Source organism: Symphalangus syndactylus, chromosome 19, assembly GCF_028878055.3.
Source record: "Symphalangus syndactylus isolate Jambi chromosome 19, NHGRI_mSymSyn1-v2.1_pri, whole genome shotgun sequence".
In the NCBI taxonomy this organism is placed as follows: domain Eukaryota; kingdom Metazoa; phylum Chordata; class Mammalia; order Primates; family Hylobatidae; genus Symphalangus; species Symphalangus syndactylus.
This window is the reverse complement of record NC_072434.2, coordinates 88,470,916-88,479,602: the sequence shown is the minus strand read 5'-3', so window position 1 is coordinate 88,479,602 and position 8,687 is coordinate 88,470,916.

Genomic DNA, 8,687 nt, shown 5'->3' with positions numbered 1-8,687 from the left:
GAAAAAGTGGAGGAGAGGCCCAGAAATGACCCTGTGAATCTTGAAGGGACAGTCTCAACGTCTTGCCTATAAGGGATTAGCAATAGGGAGCCAGCGGATGGATTAATGATCTAGGATATGAGATGCCAGCAACTAACAATGGAAATAACAATAGAAGCAGTGAGCAGGAAATCTTGGCTATGACTCTCAAACTCAACAGATCTGAAGCTCTGCCCACCGCAATCTAGAGCTGTACCACAGGCATCTCTCAGCTGGAGCTCCCGTATTATTCAACCACTGTCTTCCCACTCCCTCAATGTACTTGAAGCAGCTTGCACTACCATGACTCTGCAGGAATTGTCTGTGGCTGTTTAGAAATGAACATCCGCAGTGAATACATCGGAGTTGTTTGTCAGGTCAATCCTTCGCAGAATGGCTCCATTAAGAAGCCACATTTCAAGGGCTTCTTTCCTTACCTCAGAACAACCCATTTGCTGTGGTGCTGAGTGCACAGCAGAAGCCAATGCCTACCAGAATACCGGGAATTCAAAAGCCTTCTAAAAAGGCTTCTAAAAAGGCTCAAAATGAAAGTAAGTGATCCAGAAAAATCTTCTCTGTAGAGTTGCACCTTGGTTTTCGACAAAAGATTTGCCTAGCTTCTGGTAAGCATTAATGGTGGTAATATGTCAGACAAACAAACACAAAGGAAAAACAGCACAGGAAATGGGTGTAAGGATCTTTTCACGGTGTCGTGGCAGCTGTTTCCTAGATTGGAGAGGAAAACAACCCACTAGTCCCATCATCACTAGTAGGGCCCCGTGATACTCTTATCTGATCAATTAATAAAGTCACCAGAAGGAAGCTACAAGGCTAAAAATAGTGTTTCAGATAAATCCCCAAAGTCAGCTGTAAGTTAACTCCAGTCTGATGAATCCTTCATTAATACTATTAGGATGGGGGAAAAATCCCTTATTTTTTATTATCATGCATATTTTCAGAAATGTTGGTTAAATTAGGCAGTGATGAATTGACTCAGAATAATTCTATGCACACATGTGCATACACACACACACACACACACACACACAGAGTGGTGTCTAGGAAAGGAGACTAGAATAGAAAACTAGATCCCCATCCTCCGACGAGTTCATGGTAAGGTCTCAAGTCTGCATCTCCACCAGCTTGGCTGAATTGAATAGGTTTAGGAGCATTCAGTTTAATGTATTCTGTTGAAGGCACTGTTCCAGATTCTGCTTTTTTCTACCAAGAAGTTACATAAAGGAGCTTGCATTCTCATCATTGAAAACACACACAAAATTTATAAAATACCACAATCCAGGCAGAATATTAGAAGTGCCTAAAGGTAAAAACGGTATCATTTCATTTATATAAAGTACAAAATAGTCAAAACTAATCTATGCTATTAGAAGTCAGAGTAATAACTATTTGGGGAATAGGGGTGAGTGATTCCAACGGGCTTCTGGGGTGCTGGTGTTTCTAGCATAAGAAACAACTAAATCTTTTAGTGACAAAGAGATTAAGGCCCACAAGAAATTCAGTCTCATGAGGAAAAGACAAAAAACTAAATGAATGGGGCAAGGTTTCCTAGGGAATTCATGGGTGAGCCTTGGGAGAACATTATTTTTCTTTGATCTGCCTTTTTGTTACTTTGATAATTGCTTTCATTAAAAATAGTGTTTGATGGCTGAGTGTGGTGGTTCATGCCTATAATCCCAGCACTTTGGGAGGCCAAGGATCACTTGAGTCCAGAAGTTTGACAGCACCTTGGTGACATAGGGAGACCGCATCTCTACAAAAAATAAAAAATAAAAAATTAGCCAGGTGTGATACTGTGTGCCTGTGGTCACAGCCACTCAGGAGGCTGGGGTGGGAGGATTGCTTGAGCCCAAGAGGTCAAGTCTGCAGTGAGCTGTGATTGCACCACTGTACTCCAGCCTGGGCGAAAGAGCAAGACTCTGTCTCTTAAAAAAAATAGTGGTTAATATCAGTCATGTTATTAAGATATTTTGCTTCAAACAAATACAAGGGATTCCATTGTACATGGTCAAGTAAGGTAAAAGTAATCATTATTACCATGATATGGCACTGAGATTAGTGTCCTATAGGTCATAATGAAAGGAAGTACACCCTGACATCTCCACCTTTTCACATAGGCCCAAGTTCAGTTAGAGGAAATATCATGAAAAAGAAACAAATGATAAGTCTTCCATGTCCTTATTTCTACTTTCGCTATTGAACATCATGATATACAAAAGCCACAGTGTTCCTGTGTGGCCTGGATCCTCCTGGTGAAAGCACAAATACAGCAAAACTGTCCAGCCTCTCAACAACATCAGGCAAGGTAGTTATTTTTGGCTGGAACCTTACCAAAACGCAGCTTCACTTCAACACAAAACTTTGTTTCCATACGTTTCTCAAAGATGCTTATAATATTCCTTAGGAAAAGAATTCACACACAATTATGAAAACTTTGTCCTGGAAAGTAGTCAAAAGAGATATAGTTTGGATCAGAGAAGGAATATTAAGACAGTATTCCTGTCAAATAAAGTCATCTACTTCAGAATCACCAGCATTTGTTTCTGTTATTTGATGAAGGTCATGGAAGAATTGGCTAATAAGCCATTTCCCTTGAAGATAGTTATTGAAGTCTTTCAGCACATCTATCTGTTGGTTTTTGTCCATTCGGTGCACACCGATGCTATCAGGGAATTCCTATGCTGTCAGTCTTTTCTGGAAACCTCAAAGGCCATTGACATCTCCAAAACTGTAAAAGAGTTTTGTTGCCAAACAAAAGCCTGACTTGGATACAAAATCTTGATACTTGTTGAATTTATGAAGTACATGCTATGCTTAGCATCAATGTACCTGGTTTTACTTTTCTGGTATATAAAGAAACACCACATCCCATTGCGTCTCATTGCTTTTGACGTTGACATCTGCTCACCTCTAAGACTTGGCTGATGATTTTGAAATTGTGTCCATCACTGCTTCACATTTGATAATTTCATCAGTGTCAGAGCCTTGAATTATCCATTAGCTATCTAAAAGACTTTTGTCAAGAATGTAAAAGAGGGCCGGGTGCGGTGGCTCACGCTTGTAATCCCAGCACTTTGGGAGGCCGAGGCGGGCGGATCACGAGGTCAGGAGATCAAGACCACGGTGAAACCCCGTCTCTACTAAAAATACAAAAAAATTAGCCGGGCGTGGTGGCGGGCGCCTGTAGTCCCAGCTACTCGGAGAGACTGAGGCAGGAGAATGGCGTGAACCCAGGAGGCGGAGCTTGCAGTGAGCCAAGATCGCGCCACTGCACTCCAGCCTGGGCGACAGAGCAAGACTGCGTCTCAAAAAAACAAACAAAAAAAGAATGTAAAAGAGACTATGACATTCTTCCTTAATCCACATAAGCTCAGCAACTTTCCAAATGGCAAGTCTTGAAGTATTTGGTTTAACCTCAAGCACAAGGTGTTTTGTTGTTGTTGTTTGCTTGTTTGCCTTAAGAAAAAAGAAAGGTTCTCTACTAGAACATAGAAGAGATTATTCATGGGCTTGAGTTACTTGGTGGATGATTCTTTCCATAACATTCATATCGATCTTTCCATTCAAGACCCTATGTCATGATCATGGGTGCCATCACTCTGGAAAAGGACAGCGTGAGCAGACAATTATGTAAATGTTCTAGTTCTAAAGGAAGTGTTCTGTAGCTTGAAGACTCAACGGTTCTGTAGCTAAACCATATCAATGTCTCTGAAGGAAAATAACCCATCTGTGGTAGTCAGCCTCTAAAATCATTCTCTGTCATTCTCACCTCTTTGCATTTGGATCCCTGTGTAGTCCATGCCCACAATAAGTAGTGGCAATCAGTGGAACCAATAGGATGCTATAGAAATGATGGTGTGCCATTTCTGAAGATAGGTCATCAAAGACATCTGGGTTCTATACTCACTTATGTTGATTGTTATTAGCGTCCATTTCTAAGTATACTATTTTGTAAAGTTACACCTCCCCCCTCATTCAGGCAATGCATCTTTTCTGAGCCCTATAGCTCCCAGTGGCATATCTGGCACCCACTCGCAGGAAATCAGCATAACCAGCAAAGGGATTGGGGAAAAATCCAAAGTAGCTGAGCTGCAACAACTCTGCCTAGTGGCAGAGTATCATGGGAGTTCCCTCTGTCTGCTCTGAGGTTGCCCAATTCTGCCTGACCCCCAGTTAGAGAAGAAATCTGTTTAAAAAGAATCACTGAGATTAAGATTTTGAGTCAGGGCTTTATGTCTACTTTTGTGTAAAACGCAAACAAATTTTCGCTAGGTATGAGGTAAATAATTTTTAACCTTTTTCCTAGACTGCAAGATATTTCAATATATTCAAGCTTTGCATTTTGCTTTCATTAATTAGCGGGGACATCCGCATTAACACAGGATCATTAATTTATGATCTAGTAGATCTTTTCCACCTCTCACTTCACTGATGAAAGAGAATGAAACAAAAAGGAACTGTTTGATCAAGACTTCTCCCACAGATTTAAAAGAGGGCCCTTGAATAACATTAAAGATACTGATTTTGCTGTTGTCTATTTAGTTTGCTATGAGATAAACATATTAACCAAAAATGAAGGCATTAAAATTCAGACTTTTGTATCACTGTCTGCTAAATCATTAACATGAAAGCATATTGTCATACTCTTTAAATTCTAAATAAAACCAAATGTCAGTAATGTCAACCGAAAGTGTACCATTTCTTGGAACTAAAATCACAGCTTCCTCTAAGGGACTGTCGGAAAATATAACTGAAATGATAAATAGTTTTGTTGTACTTACTCATTTAGGCCACATCCTCATCTTTCCGTATTCATTTTCTTCTCTGTCTTGGTTTGAGTCTTGCTGAGTTTTCCTGATGCAACACGGTCTAGAGGCAGTCAGAGTCATAATTCCAAACAGAATCGTCAGAAACAAAAAGTAACATATCTCCCAAGTAGATTAGTCTCCTATTGCCGCTGTAACAAATGATCACAAGCTCATTGGCTTAAAACAACACACATGTATTGCCTTACTCTTCTGCAGGACCGAAGTCTGGCACAGGTCTCACTGGGCTAAAATCATGGAGCCCAGGAGTTTGAGACCAGCATGGGCAACATAGTGAGATCTCATCTCAAAATAAAAAATAAAAAAAACTAGCCTGGCCTGGTGGTGCATACCTGTGGTCCCAGCTACTCAGGAGGCTGAGGTGGGAGGATCACTTGAGCCCAGGAGGTCAAGGCTACAGTTAGCCATGTTTGTGTCACTGTACTCCAGCCTAGGTGACAGAACGAGAACCTGTCTCAAAAATATAAAAAATTTAAAAATTTAAAATAAATAAAACCGTGGTTCCATAAGGCTCTGATTCTTTCTGGGGCTTTAGTGGAGAGTCCATTTCCCAGCCTTCTCCAATTTCTAGAGGATGCCTGCATTCCTTGGCTCATGATCCCTTTTTCTGTTTTCGAAGCCAACAACTTTGAGTCCTTCTCATATGACATCACTGTGACCCTTGCTCTGTAATCACACCTCTTCTAGGCTCTTCTTCTGCCTCCCTCTGCCACTTTCAAGAACTTCTGTGATTACACTGGGCCACCTGCATAATCCAGGATCATCCCCCATCTCCAGGCCCTTAATTTAATCACACCTGCAAAGTCTCTTTTGTTGAGTAAGGTAATATATTCACCAGTTCAGAGATTAGGATGCTGACTTTGTTTGGGGGTGAAGCATTATTTTGCCTACCACAGTAATTTTTAGGGTGTCTAAAAACAATATTCTTTAGGATACAGTGCATTCTCCCTCCTGAAAATTTGTGTTTCTAAGTTATAAGAAGCCCATGAAAAATCAAGAAAATAATCCTATTTACAGTAACTACAAAAAAAAGGAATAAATTTAAGCAAAGAGGTGAAAGGCATCTATACTAAAAACTATAAAACATTGATGAAAGAAATTGCACAAGATTCAGATAAATGAAAAGATACCTCATGTTCATGGATTGGAAGAGTAAATGTTGTTAAAATGTCCATACTACCCAAACTAATCTACAAATTCAATGCAATTTCTATTAAAATACTGATATAGTTTGCTTGTTTGTTCCCTCCAGATCTCATGTTCCAATGTGATCCCCAATGTTAGAGGTGGGGTCTAGTGGAGAGTGTTTGGGTCATGGGGCCAGATCCCTCATAAATGGCTAGCTACCCTCCCCATAGTAATGAGTGAGTTCTCTCTATTAGTTCATGTGAGAGCTGGTTGTTTAACAGAGCCTGACATCTCTCCTGTTCTTTCTTTCACCATGTGACATGCCTATTCCCCTTTTGCCTTCCATCATGAGCAAAAGCTTTCTGAAGCCTCCACCAGAAACCAAGCAGATGCCAGTGTCATGCTTCCTGCACAGCCTGCAGAATCATGAGCTAATTAAATCTCTTTTCTTTATAAAGTACCCAGCCTAAGGTATTCCTTTGTAGCAATGCAAGACAGTCTAATACAAATGCCAATGAAATTCTTCACAGAAATATAAAAAAAATCCTAAAATTCCTATGGATTCACAAAAGACCCCTAACGGACAAAGCAATTTTGAGCAAAAAGAACAAAGCTAGAGGCATCACACTACCTGACTTCAAAATATACTACAAAGGTATAATAACTAAAACAATATGGCACTGTCATTTGTTTTTATGGAGGAACAAGAAAAAGAAAACCAAAACAAAACAATATGGTACTGGCATAAAAACAGGTACATCAACCTATGGAATAGAGTAGAGGGCCCAGAAATAAATCCATGCATTTATAGCCAACTGATTTTGACAAAGGTGCCAAGAAGACACAATGGAGGAAAGAACAGACTTTTCAATAAACAGTGTCAGAAATACTGGATATCCACATGCAGAAGAATGAAACTATACACATCTCTCACTATATACATAAATAAACTCAAAATGGATTAAAGTCTTAATCCATTAAGTGTAAGACCCAAAATGATGAAACTGCTGGAAGAAAACATAGAGAAAAAGCTCCAAGACATTGGTCTGGGCAATGATTTTTGGGATATGACATCAAAATCACAGGCAGCAAAAACAAACATAGACAAATGGGATGACATCAAACTAAAAAGCTTCTGCACAACAAAGAAAACAGCAGAGTGAAGAGATAACCTACAGAATGGGAGAAAACATTTTCAAACTATACATCTGATAAGGGATTAATAACCAAAATATATAAGAAACTCAAACAATGCAATAGCAAGAAAACAAATAACCCAATTTAAAAAATGGACACAAGACCTGAATATACATTTCTTAAAAGAAGACATACAAATAGCTAACAAGTATGTGAAAAAAATACTCAATGTCACTAATCATCAGGGAATGCAAATCAAAACAACAATGTGATATCACTTCATTCTTGTTAGGATGGCTATTATAAAAAAGACAAAAGATAACAAGTGTTGATGAGGATGTGGAGAAAGCGGAACACTCACACACTGTTAGTAGGAATATAAATCAGTACAGTCATTATGGAAAACAGTATAGAGGTGCCTGAAAACATTAAAAATAGAATTACCATGTGATCCAGCAATCCCACTACGGGTTATGTATCCAAAGGAAATGAAATCAGTATGTTGAAGAGATATCTGCACTCCCATGCAGCACTATTCACAATAGCCAAGATATGGAAGCAACCTAAGTGTCCATCAGTGGATGAATGGATAAAGACGATGTGGTATGTATACATAATGGAATACCCTTCAGCCATAAAAAAAAGAATGAAATCCTGTCATTTGTGACAACATGGATGAATCTAGCAGATATGTTAAGTAAAATAAGCTAGGCATAGAAAGACGAATAAGACGAATACTGCATGACCTTACTCATATATGGAATCTAAAAAAGTTGATTTCATAGAAGTAGAGAGTAGAGTGGTGATTTGTAGAGACTAGGGTAGTTAAGAGGAAGAAGGCAGGTAGAGATGTGGATTAAAGCATGCATATTTACAGTTAGACAGGAGGAACAAGTGCAAGAGATCTACTGTACAGCATGGTGACGTAGTTAATGATGATATATTATTTTCTTGAAAACTAAGAGAGTGAATAGAGTTCTCACACAAAAATAACTACGTGAGACAATGCATTTGTTAGTTAGCTGGATTTAGCTATTCCACCACATATATATACTTCAAAACGTCGTGTTGTATGTGATAGATACATACAATTTTATGTCTTTTTAAGTAAAATAAATATATTTTTTAAAGAGTGGAAGGATAAAAAGGAAGCAAAAGAATCCCCCACAGATCTGCACCCACTCAAATATCACACAGACAGACCATGGCAGCCAACGGCAGGGGTCCGCGCTTTCTTCACAACAAACTTCCTGATGATCTGAGCATAAAAAGAAGATCAGGGAACACACAGTCCACGAAGCAGCCCTATCTAGAGAGGGAGCTTGCATCTCCCAGTGCTATTGTTGCTACTGTTTTTAAGGTTGCATGGAGTTATCAAGCATTATTCCCATAAGTGTTGCTGTTATATTTAGGAATTATTAGAATTCAAAACTTAAGAATCATTAGAATTAATTTTTAACTATAAAAATTAATAGTATTTGAGCCATAGGGAAGAAATGCACATCTTAAATGTGTTACACATGAAAGAAATAAAGAAGACAGCCAAGATTTCTTTCTATT